This window comes from Tachyglossus aculeatus, unplaced genomic scaffold (genome assembly GCF_015852505.1).
Source record: "Tachyglossus aculeatus isolate mTacAcu1 unplaced genomic scaffold, mTacAcu1.pri SUPER_30, whole genome shotgun sequence".
Classification (NCBI taxonomy): domain Eukaryota; kingdom Metazoa; phylum Chordata; class Mammalia; order Monotremata; family Tachyglossidae; genus Tachyglossus; species Tachyglossus aculeatus.
Window position 1 is genome coordinate 3143846 of NW_024044837.1, and position 13288 is coordinate 3157133.

The 13288-nt window shown below is 47.5% G+C and overlaps 1 pseudogene; it reads right to left on the reverse strand.

Annotated features, from left to right (window-relative positions):
* Positions 1 to 1849: 1849 nt before the first annotated feature.
* LOC119921807 lies at positions 1850 to 2797 on the reverse strand (annotated as a pseudogene).
* Positions 2798 to 13288: the final 10491 nt, after the last annotated feature.

Consider the following 13288-nt stretch of genomic DNA (forward strand, 5'->3'; position numbering starts at 1 on the left):
TGGGGGTAGATAAAAGCTACTCAGGTTGGACACAACCTCCATCTCACATGGGGTTCACAGTCTTCACCCCCATTTTACAGATGAGGAAACTGAACCACGGAGAAGTGACTTGACCAAGATCACAGAGCAGACATGTAGTGGAGAGGAGATTATGACCCAGATTCTCTGACTCCCGGGCTCGGGGTCTTTCTGCTAGGCTATTCTGCTTCTCCATTTGGTGAGCACTACCAGAGCACTGTTCTAAGCCCTTGGAGAATACACTAGGTTTGTTAAACAGGATCCCTATCTCAAGGGGCTTGCAATCTTGTGGGGGATGCAGACATTCAAGTGAATTACAGACAGGAAGCAACCGTGTGTAAGGATTTAGACATAAGTGCTATGGGGTGAGGTGGAGTAAGTATCCAAGTCCTTGGGGATAATGACCTTAGGGTGCAGGCAACCCAGAATGGACAGTGAATCAATAGGGTGGGTGGAGGCAGAGAAATCCACATACCCCAACAACCCCAAAAACTACATCATAATATTTCCAAGCATTGGGAATCATTTCTGGGAGAGCAGCTGGATTCTAGAGAGAAGGAGGCCAGCCACGTAATGCTAAAATATTGCATGGAAAGTCATCTGGGACCATATTAGCCAATCAATTAATCAGTGGTATTTATTGAGTGCTTACCATGGGCAGAACGCTGTACACAGCGCTTGGGACAGTACAATATAATAGAGTCGGTAGACACATTCCCTGTCCACAGTGAGTTTACAGACTACTGGGGAGACAGAAATGAATTTAAATAAATAAATTATGGATATGGACATAAATGCTGTGGGGCTGAGGGAGGGGTAAATAAAGGGAGCAAATCCAAGTGCAAGGGTGATGTGGACGGTAGTGGGAAAAGAGGAAATGTGGGCTTGGTCAGGAAAGCCCTGACCATCATGTACACCGTGATGTACACCATCAGGGTGTACATCAGCCCTGATGGCAATGGAGAAAGGGAAGATTTTCCTGTGCTGCTTCAACACAATTATGAAGATGCCACATGAACTGAGAAGGTTATCCAAGTCCCAGGCTATCCATTGACTGGTCTTTCAGCAGATGCAGATTGCTTCATTTTCAGGATTGAAAACATTCTTGCTTTATTGCTGCTAATAGATATTTGAGCAGTTGAAACAGGTTACAAGTAAAGCAAAGATGAAAAATGAAGAGCAGATGACACAGAACTGGGAGTCAGGAAGTCTCATGTCCTCGCCCTGGCCTGGAATGCCCTCCCTCCGCACATTTCATTTTGTTAGCATGTTTTGTTTTGTTGTCTGTCTCCCCCTTCTAGACTGTGAGCCCGCTGTTGGGTAGGGACTGTCTATATGTTGCCAACTTGTACTTCCCAAGCGCTTAGTACAGTGCTTTGCATACAGTAAGAGCTCAATAAATACGATTGAATGAATGAATGAATGAATGAATGAATGAATGAAAGACCTCTTGGAGGAGATTTCCCTTCAATAAGGTTGTGAATTTGGGGAGAGTGATCTGTAGTGGACATGAGATGGATCTGCTGTAAATGGAATGTCATATGATTCTGGATAATTAGCAATTTAGCCAGGGAAGGATTTGGAATCCGGAAAGTCAAAGGAAGGGAGATAGGGTAGCGAAGAGTGGTCAAGACTGTACGCTCCTGGTGGGAGAGGAACGTCTGCCAATTCTGTTGTGTTGGACTCTCCTTAGTACTGCTTAGTACAGGTCGCTGCACAGGGTAAGCACTCAATAAATAACATTGATTGATCACCAGGGAAGGAGAAACAACAACAATTAATACACTGCAGTTCATAACCAGGGGATTTGGAAACATTCTGAGGGCAAATGTCAGGTCAAAAAGAGGGGATCTTTATTCTGGAGAAATGGGTGCCCCCGCAGGACCCTCCCTAGGGCCGCCTTCATGTCTCGGTTCCTCAGGCTGTAGATGAGGGGGTTAAGGCCGGGTGGCACCACAGTGTATAATACGGACACAAGCAGGTCCAGGGTCGAGGGGGAGTCTGACACGGGTTTGAGGTAGGCAATGGCTCCAGTCGAGAGGAAGATGGTGACAACGATGAGGTGAGGCATGCAGGTGGAGAAGCCTTTGGCCGGCATCCTCAGCACGGCCAGGAAGATGTGCACGTACGAGATGATGATGAAAATGTAGGATATGAAAGCCAAGCTAAATGCAGTGGCCACGGTGACATCGATGATAACATGCGTTTCGGAACAGGAGATCTTCAGTAAGGAAGGGATGTCGCAGAAAAATTGCTGGATCAAGTTAGAGCCACAGAAGATCAGTGTTAATGTCCCGGCTGTGTACATCACCCTGAACAGGCCCCCGCTGAGCTATGAAGCAGCAGCCATCTTCCCACAGGCACCTCGGTCCATGATGACCTCGTAGCGCAGGGGGAGGCAGATGGCAGCGTAACGGTCGTAGGACATCTCCGTGAGCAGGGCCACTTCAACACACCCCGGGGTGACAACTAAGAAGACTTGAGAGATGCAATCCGGGAAAGAGATTTCTCTGTGGTCTGTCAGAGAGTTGTGGATGGATTTTGGGACGCTGCCGGAGATGAGGCAGAGGTCGAGGATGGATAGGTTCCTGAGGAAGAAGTACATAGGGGTGTGGAAGCACCGGTCGAGGGCGGTGACAGTGACAATGAGGAGATTCCCCGTCAAGGCCGCCAGGTAGACCAGGAGGAACAGCGCAACATGGACCAGCTGCAGCTCCCGGACCTCCGAGAATCCCAACAAGAGGAATTCTCTCACCTTGGTGGTGTTTCCCACTTTCATGGATTATCTGTGGATTTTCCATAAAGGCACGGAGAGGGAGCTAAAGAATCTGAAAATCTCCATTTTTATTTTCAACTAAGAGGCTCCCTACGTTTTGGCTTCTACATCTGCATTTTCACTTTCACGGAGACCCAGGATGGGAAGACAATGGCTTTAGAGGAATGAAAAAGGGTCTGGGGTCCTAATACCCCACGCACCTATCCTTTCTCTCTTTCACACACACACAAACACACACACACACACAAACACACTTTACAAAGATATTTTCATATTGTCTACCAACTCTGTTCTACTATACTCTCCCAGTTCTCTTCTATTTCACTCTCCCAAGCACATAGTTCAGTGCTCTGCACCCAGTAAGTGCTCAATAAATACCATTGATTAATTGCTCATTTTTGCAAACACCTTTTTGATGTGTGTCATAATGGCATCCTGATATTATCATTCAGTTTTATTTATTCATTCATTCAATCATTCGTATTTATTAAGTGTTTACTGTGTGCAGAGCACTTTACTACGTGCTTGGGAAGTACAAATCGGCAACATGTAGAGACAGTCCCTACCCAGCAATGGGCTCACAGTCTAGAAAGGGGAGACAGACAACAAAACAAAACACGTAGACAGGTGTCAATATCATCAGAATAAATAGAATTATAGCTATATACACATCATTAATAAAATAAAGAGTAGTAAATATGTACAAATCAATCAATCAATCAATCGCATTTATTGAGTACTTACTGTGTGCAGAGCACTGAACTAAGCACTTGGGAAGTACAAGTTGGCAACATACAGAGAAAGTCCCTACCCAACAGTGGGCTCACAGTCTAGAAAGGGGAGACAGAGAACAAAACCAAACATATTAACAAAATAAAATAAATATAATAGATATGTACAAGTAAAATGAATAAATAGAGTAATGAATATGTACAAACATATATACATATATACAGGTGCTGTGGGGAAGGGAAGGAGGTAAGACGGTGGGAATGGAGAGGGGGATGAGTGGGAGAGGAAGGAGACGGCTCACTCTGGGAAGGCCTCCTAGAGGAGGTGAGCTCAAAGTAGGGCCCTGAAGGGAGGAAGGGAGCTAGCTTGGAGGATGTGGGGAGGGAGGGCATTCCAGGCCAGGGGGATGACGTGGGCCGGGGGTCGACGGCGGGACAGGCGAGAACGAGGCACGGTGAGGAGCTTAGCGGCAGAGGAGCAGAGGGTGCGGGCTGGGCTGTAGAAGGAGAGAAGGGAGGTGAGGTATGAAAGGGCGAGGTGATGGAAAGCCTTGAAACAGAGGGTGAGGAGTTTCTGCCTGATGCGTAGGTTGATTTGTAGCCACTGGAGATTTTTGAGGAGAGGAGGAAAATGCCCAGAGCCTTTCTGGACAAAGACAATCCGGGCAGCAGCATGAAGTATGGATTGAAGTGGGGAGAGACACGAGGATGGGAGATCAGAGAGGAGGCTGATGCAGTAGTCCAGACGGGATAGGATGAGAGCTTGAACGAGCAGGGTAGCGGTTTGGATGGAGAGGAAAGGGCGGATCTTAGCAATGTTGCGGAGCTGAGACCGGCAGGTTTTGGTGACGGCTTGGATATGAGGGGTGAATGAGAGAGCGAGAGTAACAAATATGTACAGATATATACAAGTACTGTGGGGACGGGAAGGGGGTAGGGCAGAGGTAGGGAGGGGATGAGGAGGAGGAGAGGAAAAGGTGGGGCTCAGTCTGGGAAGGCCTTGTGGTGGAGATGAGCACTCAGTAGGGCTTTGAAGGGAGGAAGAGAGCTAGTTTGGCAGATACGTGGGGGGAGGGCATTCCAGGCCAGTGGGAGGACGTGGGCCAGGGGTCGATGGCAGGACAGGCAAGAACGAGGCACAGTGAGGAGGTTAGCTGCAGAGGAGCGGACGGTTCGGGCTGGGCTGTAGAGGAAGAGAAGGGAGGTGAGGTAAGAGGGGGCGAGGTGATGGAGAGCCTTGAAGCCGAGAGTGAGGAGTTTTTGCTTGATTCGAAGATTGACAGGCAACTAGTGGAGATTTTTGAGGAGGGGAGTGAAATGCCCAGAGAGTTTCTGCACAAAGATAATCTGGGCAGCAGAGTGAAGTATACACTGAAGCGGGGAGTGACAGGTGGATGGGAGATCAGGAAGGAGGCCTATGCAATAATCCAGTCAGGATAGGATGAGAGATTGATCCAGCAAGTTAGCGGTTTGGATGGAGAGGAAAGGGCGGATCTTGGCGATGTTGTGGAGGTGACACCGGCAGGTTTTGCTGAAGGATTGGATATGTGGGGTGAATGAAAGAGTGGAGTCAAGGATAACACCAAGGTTATGGGCTTGTGAAACTCGAAGGATGGTAGTGCCATCTAGAGTGACAGGAAAGTCAGGGAGAAGACAGGGTTTGGGAGGGAAGATAAGGAGCTCAGTATTGGACATATTGAGTTTTAGATGGCAGGCATTCATTCATTCAATCGTATTTATTGAGCACTTACTGTGTGCAGAGCACTGTACTAAGCGCTTGGGAAATACAAATTGGCAACATATAGAGACGGTCCCTACCCAACAACGGGATCACAGTCTAGAAGGGGGAGACAGGCAACAAAACAAAACATATTAACAAAATAAAATAAATAGAATAATAAATATGTACAAGTAAAATAGAGTTATAAATATGTACAAACATGTATGCAGGTGCTGTGGGGAGGGGAAAGGGGAGGAGGGGAAGAGGAAGGAGGGGGCTCAGTCTGGGAAGGGCTTCTGGAGGAGGTGGGTTGTCAGTAGGGCTTTGAATGGAGGAAGAGAGCTAGCTTGGCGGATGTGCGGAGGGAAGGCATTCCAGACTAGGGGGAGGACGTGGGCCTGGGATCGACGGTGGGACAGGCGAGAACGAGGCACAATGAGGAAGTTAGCGGCAGAGGAGCAGAGGGTGTGGGCTGGGCTGTAGAATGAAAGAAGGGTGGTGAGGTAGGAGGGGGCAAGGTGATGGAGAGCCTTGAAGAGGAGAGTGAGGAGTTTTTGCCTGATTGGGCGGGGATGGGGATAAATCAGGGGGACGGAGAGACATGCAGACACGCAGATGGAGATTTCCTGAAGGCAGAAGGAGATACGCCTTCTCCTGGAGGGAGGGAGAGAGAACAGGGGGATGGAGAGACATGCAGACATGCAGATGGAGTTGTCCTGAAGGCAGGAGGAGATACGCCTTCTCCTGGAGGGAGGGAGAGAGAACAGGGGTGGAGATGTAGATTTGGGTGTCATCAGCTTAGAGATGCTAGTTGAAGCCATGAACGCTTACTGAGTGTGCAGAGCACTATTTTAAGCACTTGGAGAGTACAATTCAGCAACAAAGAGAGAGAATCCTTGCCCACACCAAGCTCACAGACTAGAAATGAATAAAGTACTTACATTGCCTAATATTTCTTCAACATTAATAATGTTTCTTGAGCGCTGTCTGTGTGCAGGGCACTGTACTAAGTGTTCGGGAGAGTACAATAGAACAGAATTAGTGGAAACGTTCTCTGCCCACAGCGAGTTTACAGTCTAGTGGAGGAGACGGACATTAATATAAATATATATGTTATGAAAATGAGCACATGTTCCCCTCCTTATTTTAAGTGTGCTCTGCAGGTATGCTTCTCTTCAACGCAACCAAAAATGACTGAGGGAAATAAATAGAGCTGGATAGATTATGTTATTCATAGATTAAAAGGCAGTCCAATAGGCAATCGATCAATCAATGGTATTTATTGAGCATTTACTGGGTGCAGAACACTGTACTAAGTCTTGGGGGAAGGACAGTAGTACAGAAGTACAGTAAAACAGAATTGGAAGACTCGTTCCCTGTCCACAGAGATCTTCGAGGCTAGTCTAGTCTCAGCTTCATTGTCCGAGAAGCAGCGTGGCTCAAGTGGAAAGAGCCCGGGCTTTGGAGACAGAGGTTATGAGTTCAAATCTTGGCTCTGTCACTTGTCAGCTGTGTGACTTCGGGCAAGTCACTTCACTTCTCTGGGCCTCAGTTACCTCATCTGTAAAATGGGGATTAAGGCTGTGAGCCCCACGTGGGACAACCTGATCACCTTGTAACCTCCCCAGCGCTTAGAACAGTGCTTTGCACATAGTAAGCACTTAACAAATGCTATAATTAATTAATTGGTCTCAACTGTTTTCAACTAGATGTTTGCAGTCCACGCCTCCTAACTTCTCACCCCTAACTGTCCTCTTCAGGCGGTCAATACCTTTTCTACCCATATCCCACGCCTGGACTCTCATCTCAAACCCATTATTCCGATTCCATCTTCTCTGCCTTCCTGGCTTTTTATCTGGCCCCTCTTTACAACCCGGCCTTGCATTCTATATCTTCCATCCTGGTCTGGGATTGGGAAGCAACGTGGCCTAGAGGAATGTCTGGGAGTCAGGGGACCTGGGTTCTAATCCCAGCTCCACCACCTACAGTTTTTTGGGTTATATTTGTTAAGAGGTTACTAGGTACCAGGTACTATAATAACTGCTGGGGTAGATACAAGCAAATAAGGTTGGACACAGTCCAGGTTCCACATGAGGGTCACAGTCTTAATCCCCATTTTACAGATGAGGTAACTGAGGCAGAGAGAAATGAAGTGACGTGCCTAAAGTCACACAGCTGATAAGTGACAGACCGGTATTACAACCAAGGTGCTCTGAGGCTCGTGATCTTTACACCATGCCACGCTGCTTCTCACACACGTACATATCCTTATATTCTGCTACTTTTCCTATCTGTAATTCATTTTAATGTCTCTTATTTACACTAGATTCTAAGCTTCTTGAGGGCAGGCATTGTGTTTACCCACTAGAGAAGCAAAGTGGCTTAATGGGAAGAGATTGAGACTGTGTGCCCCATGTCGGACAATCTGATTACTTTGTATCTGCCCCAGAGCTTAGAACAATGCTTGACACATAGTAAGCGCTTAAAAAATACCATCATCATTCATTCAATCGTATTTATTGAGCACTTACTGCGCAGAACACTGTCATCACTCTCTTGTATTGGACTCTCCAAAGCCCTTAGCACAGCACTCTGCACACAGTCAGTTGTAAGTTGCATGTGGGCACAGATCCTGTCTATCAACTCAACTGTATGTGCTCTCCCAAGTTCTCATTACTATGCTCTGCACCCAATAAATGTTCCATAATTACAATGGATGGACTGATCGATTGACTTTGACTCACCAGGGCAGTCTGGGGTTGGGGATGCTGAGTTCCTCCTCTTCATCTCCTCATGTGGGTTTGTGGCCGTGACGGGAAAGAGTGTGGAATAAACCAGTGCTCCGGGCTCCTCAGAGACAGCAGTCACTGTTCTAGGCGGGATCGAGGGAAGGGTTTTCCCTCGGGAGGACCAGCCCCAGGCTCACCCTGAGAGACTCGTTACCTTGGAAGACTAAGGAGTCCCAGAGGTGATATTATCCCCGAGGTTCAGCAGGGGTCAGACTGTACCACTAATGTTACCTCCCTCACCACGAGATTGCCCATGGTCACAAATTCATTCAATCGTTTTCATTTAGGGCTTGCTGTGAGTAAAACATTGTAGTAAGCTTTTGGGAGCACACGGCACAACAGTAAACAGACGTATTCACTGCTCACAATGAATTTATAATGTACAGCAATTCCAATAATGAACAAAACTCTGTCCGATTGACTAGTTTATGTGATCCTCCTCTGAGCTCTCATTCTCCCCACCTTCACAGTCTTATGCAAATCTCCTGCAAGAGGCCTTTCCTGACTAAGCCCTCATTTCCTCTTCTCCCACTCCCTTCTGTGTCACTCTTATACTTGGTTTTGCACCCTTTATTCACCCCTTCCTCAGCCCCATAGCACTTATGTCCATATCCATAATTTAGTTATTTATATCAACGTCTGTCTCTCCCACTAGATTGTAAACTCACTGTGGGCAGGGAACATGTCTACCAACTCTGCTGTATTATACTCTCCCAAGGGCTCAGTGCAGTGCTCTCCACACATTAAGTGTTCAGTAAATGCGATTGATTGACTCAGTCGTTCATTCAATCGGATTTATTGAGTGCTCATGTGTGCAGAGCCCTGTACTAAGTGCTTGATTGGCCATGCATCTGGTTTTGTTCTGGACAGTCTGTTTTCTGGCTGTTCTGTCTCCTGCTCCGGGCTCAGGACCATGAGTGGCCCCGTGACCACCCTCACAGTTTCTCTGCCCCCTGGTCTAACAGCACCAACACCCAGCATTCAGTTGGGTGCCATGGTTATTGCCTTTCCTAGTCTTCTCTTACAGTTCTAGATCCCCTTACAGTCCTCCTTTCCTTTTCTTCCACTCCCTTCTGCTCAGCACTCAGTTAATACGATTAACTGACTGACTGATTGATTATTAAATGCCACCTCATTTTGATGCCATCTCAGTCTTGATCAAGGACTGATCTTGGTCTGGTCCCAGTTAACGCTAATGCACTGGGTGAGCCTAATGGAAAGAGCACGGGGTTGGGAGTCAGAGGAGGACCTGGGTTCTAATCCCTGCCCCACCATGTACCTGCTGTATGACCTTGGGCAAGTCACTTCACTTCTCTGGGCCTCAGTTACCTCATCTATGCAATGGAGATTATGACTGTTTGTCTCGTGTGGGACAAGGACTGGGTACAGCCCGATTGTCCCGTATCTACCCCAGGGCTTAGTACAGTACCCGGCACATAATGGGAACATATGTACTGATTCTTCTACATTGTACTCTCCCAAGAGTTCAGTTCAGGCCTCTGTACACAGTAAACACTCGATTGATTGATAATAATCACTTTACAAAGGCTACAAACAATTAGCCAATCTCCACGGCCACCACTCCATGTAGATAGCTGGCATTATGGCCCATTCGGGCATGGTGGTCCTGGATCTTGCGGTCCAGATGAACGGGCTGTTAATCTTTCTCCGTGGGAGACTCCATGGTCACCAGTAGTTCCTATGTGACCGGCCCCAAGGGGTGGGGACCCAGCATCCCCCAGGCTAGAAGGGCCTCTGACCTCAGGGAGAAGAAGGTTCTACTGCCATTTTAGAGGCATCTCCTCACTATCATTCTCCTCAGGGGAGATAAGGGGGCAGAGAAACTGTGAGGGTGGTCACGGGTTCACTCATGGATCCTGAGCCTAGAGCAGGAGACAGAACAGCCAGAAAATAGACTGTCCAGAACAAAACCAGATGCATGGTCAATCAAGCACTTAGTACAGTGCTCTGCACACATAAGCACTCAATAAATCCGTTTGAATGAATGAGTAAATCAATCGCATTTACTGAAAACTTAATGTGTGGAGAGCACTGCATTTCATGTCTCGGTTCCTCAGGCTGCACCTGAACGGGTTCAAAGCGGGGGGCACCGCCGCGTAAAACACGGACACCAGCAAGTTCTGGAATGAGGGCGAGTCAGACAGAGGTTTGATATAGACAAAGGCAGCTTTGGCTACGAATAAGGTCACGACGGCGAGGTGGGGCAGGCAGGTGGAGAAGAATTTGACCCGACCCTTGGCAGCCGGCATCCTCAGCACGGCCCGAAGATGTGAACGTTCGAGAAGACGATGAAAATGAAGGAGAAGAAAGCGAAGCTAAATGCAGTAACCACGCTGACATCGGTGACAACGTGCTTTTCGGAACAGGTGGGGATTGTGCCACAGATGAGGCGGAGGTCATGGATGGACAGGTTACTGAGGAAGAAGTGCATGGGTGTGTAGAGCTGCCGGTCGAGGGCAGTGATGTCAAAGATAAGGAGATTCCCCATCAGGTCCGCCAGGTAGACCAGGAGGAACAATGCAGTATGGACCAGCTGCAACTCTCAGACCTCCAAGAATCCCAGCAGGAGGAATTCCGTCACCATTGTGGTGCTGGTATTTTCATGGAATATCTCTGGATTGCCCATGGAGACACAGAAAATTGATTCTGTTATTCATAGCCTAAAAGGCCGTCTAGTAGGCAATCAATCACTGGTATTTATTAAGCACTTACAGTGTGCAGAGCACGGTACTAAGCATTTGAGAGAGTACAATAGGACAAAGTCGGTAGATTCATTTACTGACCACAATGAGCCAATCCATCTAGAGTGGGAGACTGACATTAATATCAATCAGTAAGTGATGGAAATATACATAAGTGCTCTGGGATTGAGGGTGGGCTGAATAATTGATTTATCAGTATTGAGCGGTTCCTGTGTGCACAGCACTGTACTAAGCGCTTGGGAGAGTACAATAGAGCAGAGTTGGTAGACTCAATCCCTGCCAGCAGCGAGTTACCAGGCTATTCCAGCCTCTGCTTCGTTGTCCTTTGACTTCCTCTCAGGATCTTTACAGCTTGGTCTCGACTGGTTTCAACTAGAGGTTAGCAGTATGACTTAGGGGAAAGAGCCCGGGCATGGGAGTCAGAGGACGTGAGTTGTAATCCCGGCTCCACCACTTATCTGCTGGGTGACCTTAGGCAAGCCACTTAACTTCTCTGGGCATCAGTGACCTCATCTGTAAAATAGGACTTAAGACTGTGAGCTCCACGTGGGACAATCTGATTACCTTGCATCTACCCCAGAGCTTAGAATAGTGCTTGGCACGTATTAAGCATGTAAGAAATACCATATGTATTATTAATCCATACCTCCCAACGCAGAGACTTTTCTTTTTCGGGCGGTCAGTATCTTTTCCACAGCGACTGGTTTGCCATCCACATCCCACATCTGGCCGCTCATCTCACACCCAGCCTTACCGTTGCATCTTCTCTGCCTTCTTGGCTTTTTATCTGGCCCTTCTTACAGCCTTGACCTGTATTCTACATCTTCCATTCCGGTCGGTGATTGAGAGGCATCATAACCTAAATGGAAGGCATGGGAGGCAGGGGACCTGTTTTCTAATCCCAGCCCCAACACCTACCCTTTTTTTGGTGGTATTCGTTAAGCGGTTATTATGTACCAGGCACTGTCCTAAGTGCTAGGGTAGATACAAGCTAATCAGGTTGGACACAGTCCATGTTCCACATTAGAGTCACAGTCTTAATCCTTATGTTACAGATGAGGTAACTGAGGCAGAGAGAAGTGAAGTGACTTGCTCAAGGTCACAAAACAAATAAGTGGTGGAGCAAATAAGTGATTAGAGCCATGTCATCTGGCTTCCAGGCTTGTGGTCTTTCCCTAAGGCCACAGTACTTTTCAGCTGCTTCTCACACATGGGCATATTCTTATACTTTGATGCTTCCCCTACCTGTAATTCATTTTAATATCTATTTCTCACACTATCCTGAGGTTTTACATTGTGTCTACCCACTCTGTTGTACTGGACTCTCCAAAGCACTTAGTACAGCACTCTGCACACAGTCAGTTGGAAGCTCCATGTGGACACAGATCCTGTCTATCAACTCAGTTGTAGTGTGCTCTACAAAGTACTCAGTACAGTGCTCCGCACCCAGTAAGTGCTCCATAGCTACGATGGATGGATTGATCGACTGACTTTGACTCACCGGGGAGGTCCGGGGGTGCTGAGTTACTTCTTCTCTCCTCCTCATACGGATTTTAGGCCATGAAGGGAAAGGGTCTGGCATAAAACCAGCGCTCCGGGCTCCTCGAAGACAGCAGTGGCTGTTCTGGGCTGGATGTAGAGAGGGGGTTCCCCCGGGAGGATCAGCCCCGGGCTCGGCTTGAGAGACTCATTACCTGGAAGACTGGAAGACTCAGGAGTCCCAGCGGTGATTTTATCCTCGACGTTCAGCAGTGCTCAGTCTATCCCACTAATGTTACCTTCCTTACCCACGAGAATGTCCATGGTCACAAATTCACTCAGTTGTCTTTGTTCGGCACATGAGAAGCACTGTAGTAAGCGCTTGGGGGTGAAGAATACAACAATAAACAGAGTCACTGCTCACAATGAATTTATAATGTAGAAACAATCTGATAACGACCAAGACTCTGGAAAATTGACTGGTTATACGACCTTCCTCTGAATTCTTACTCTCTCCACCTTTAGGGATTTATTAAGAGCACCTTTCCTCGGGAGCCCTTCTCTGATTAAGCCCCCATTTCTTCTTCTTCTACTCCTTTCTTCGTTGCCCTTGCACTTGGATTTGCACCCTTTATTCACTCCACTCTCATCCTCCTGCACTTATGTTCATATACGTATTTTGTTTATTTATAGTAATGTCTGCCTCTGCCTCTAGACAGTAAACATTTTGTGGACAGGGAACATGTGTTTATGATTATACTGTACTCTCCCAAGTGCTTAGTACAGTGCTCTGCACACAGTAAGTGTTCAATAAATACAATTGATTGGTAATAAGCAGCTTTACAAATATGACAGACGAATAATCAATCTCCACAGCCACCACTGTCTGTAGACAGCTGGCATTGTAATCAATTCAGGCATGAAAGACCTGAGGTCTCAGTAACCAGGCCAGCCATCTTTCTCCACAGGAAACTCCCTCATCACCTGTGACTCCCGTGGACAGATGCCAAGGCGGGAGGTGGGGAGAGGGGGACCCAGCATTATTCGGGTTA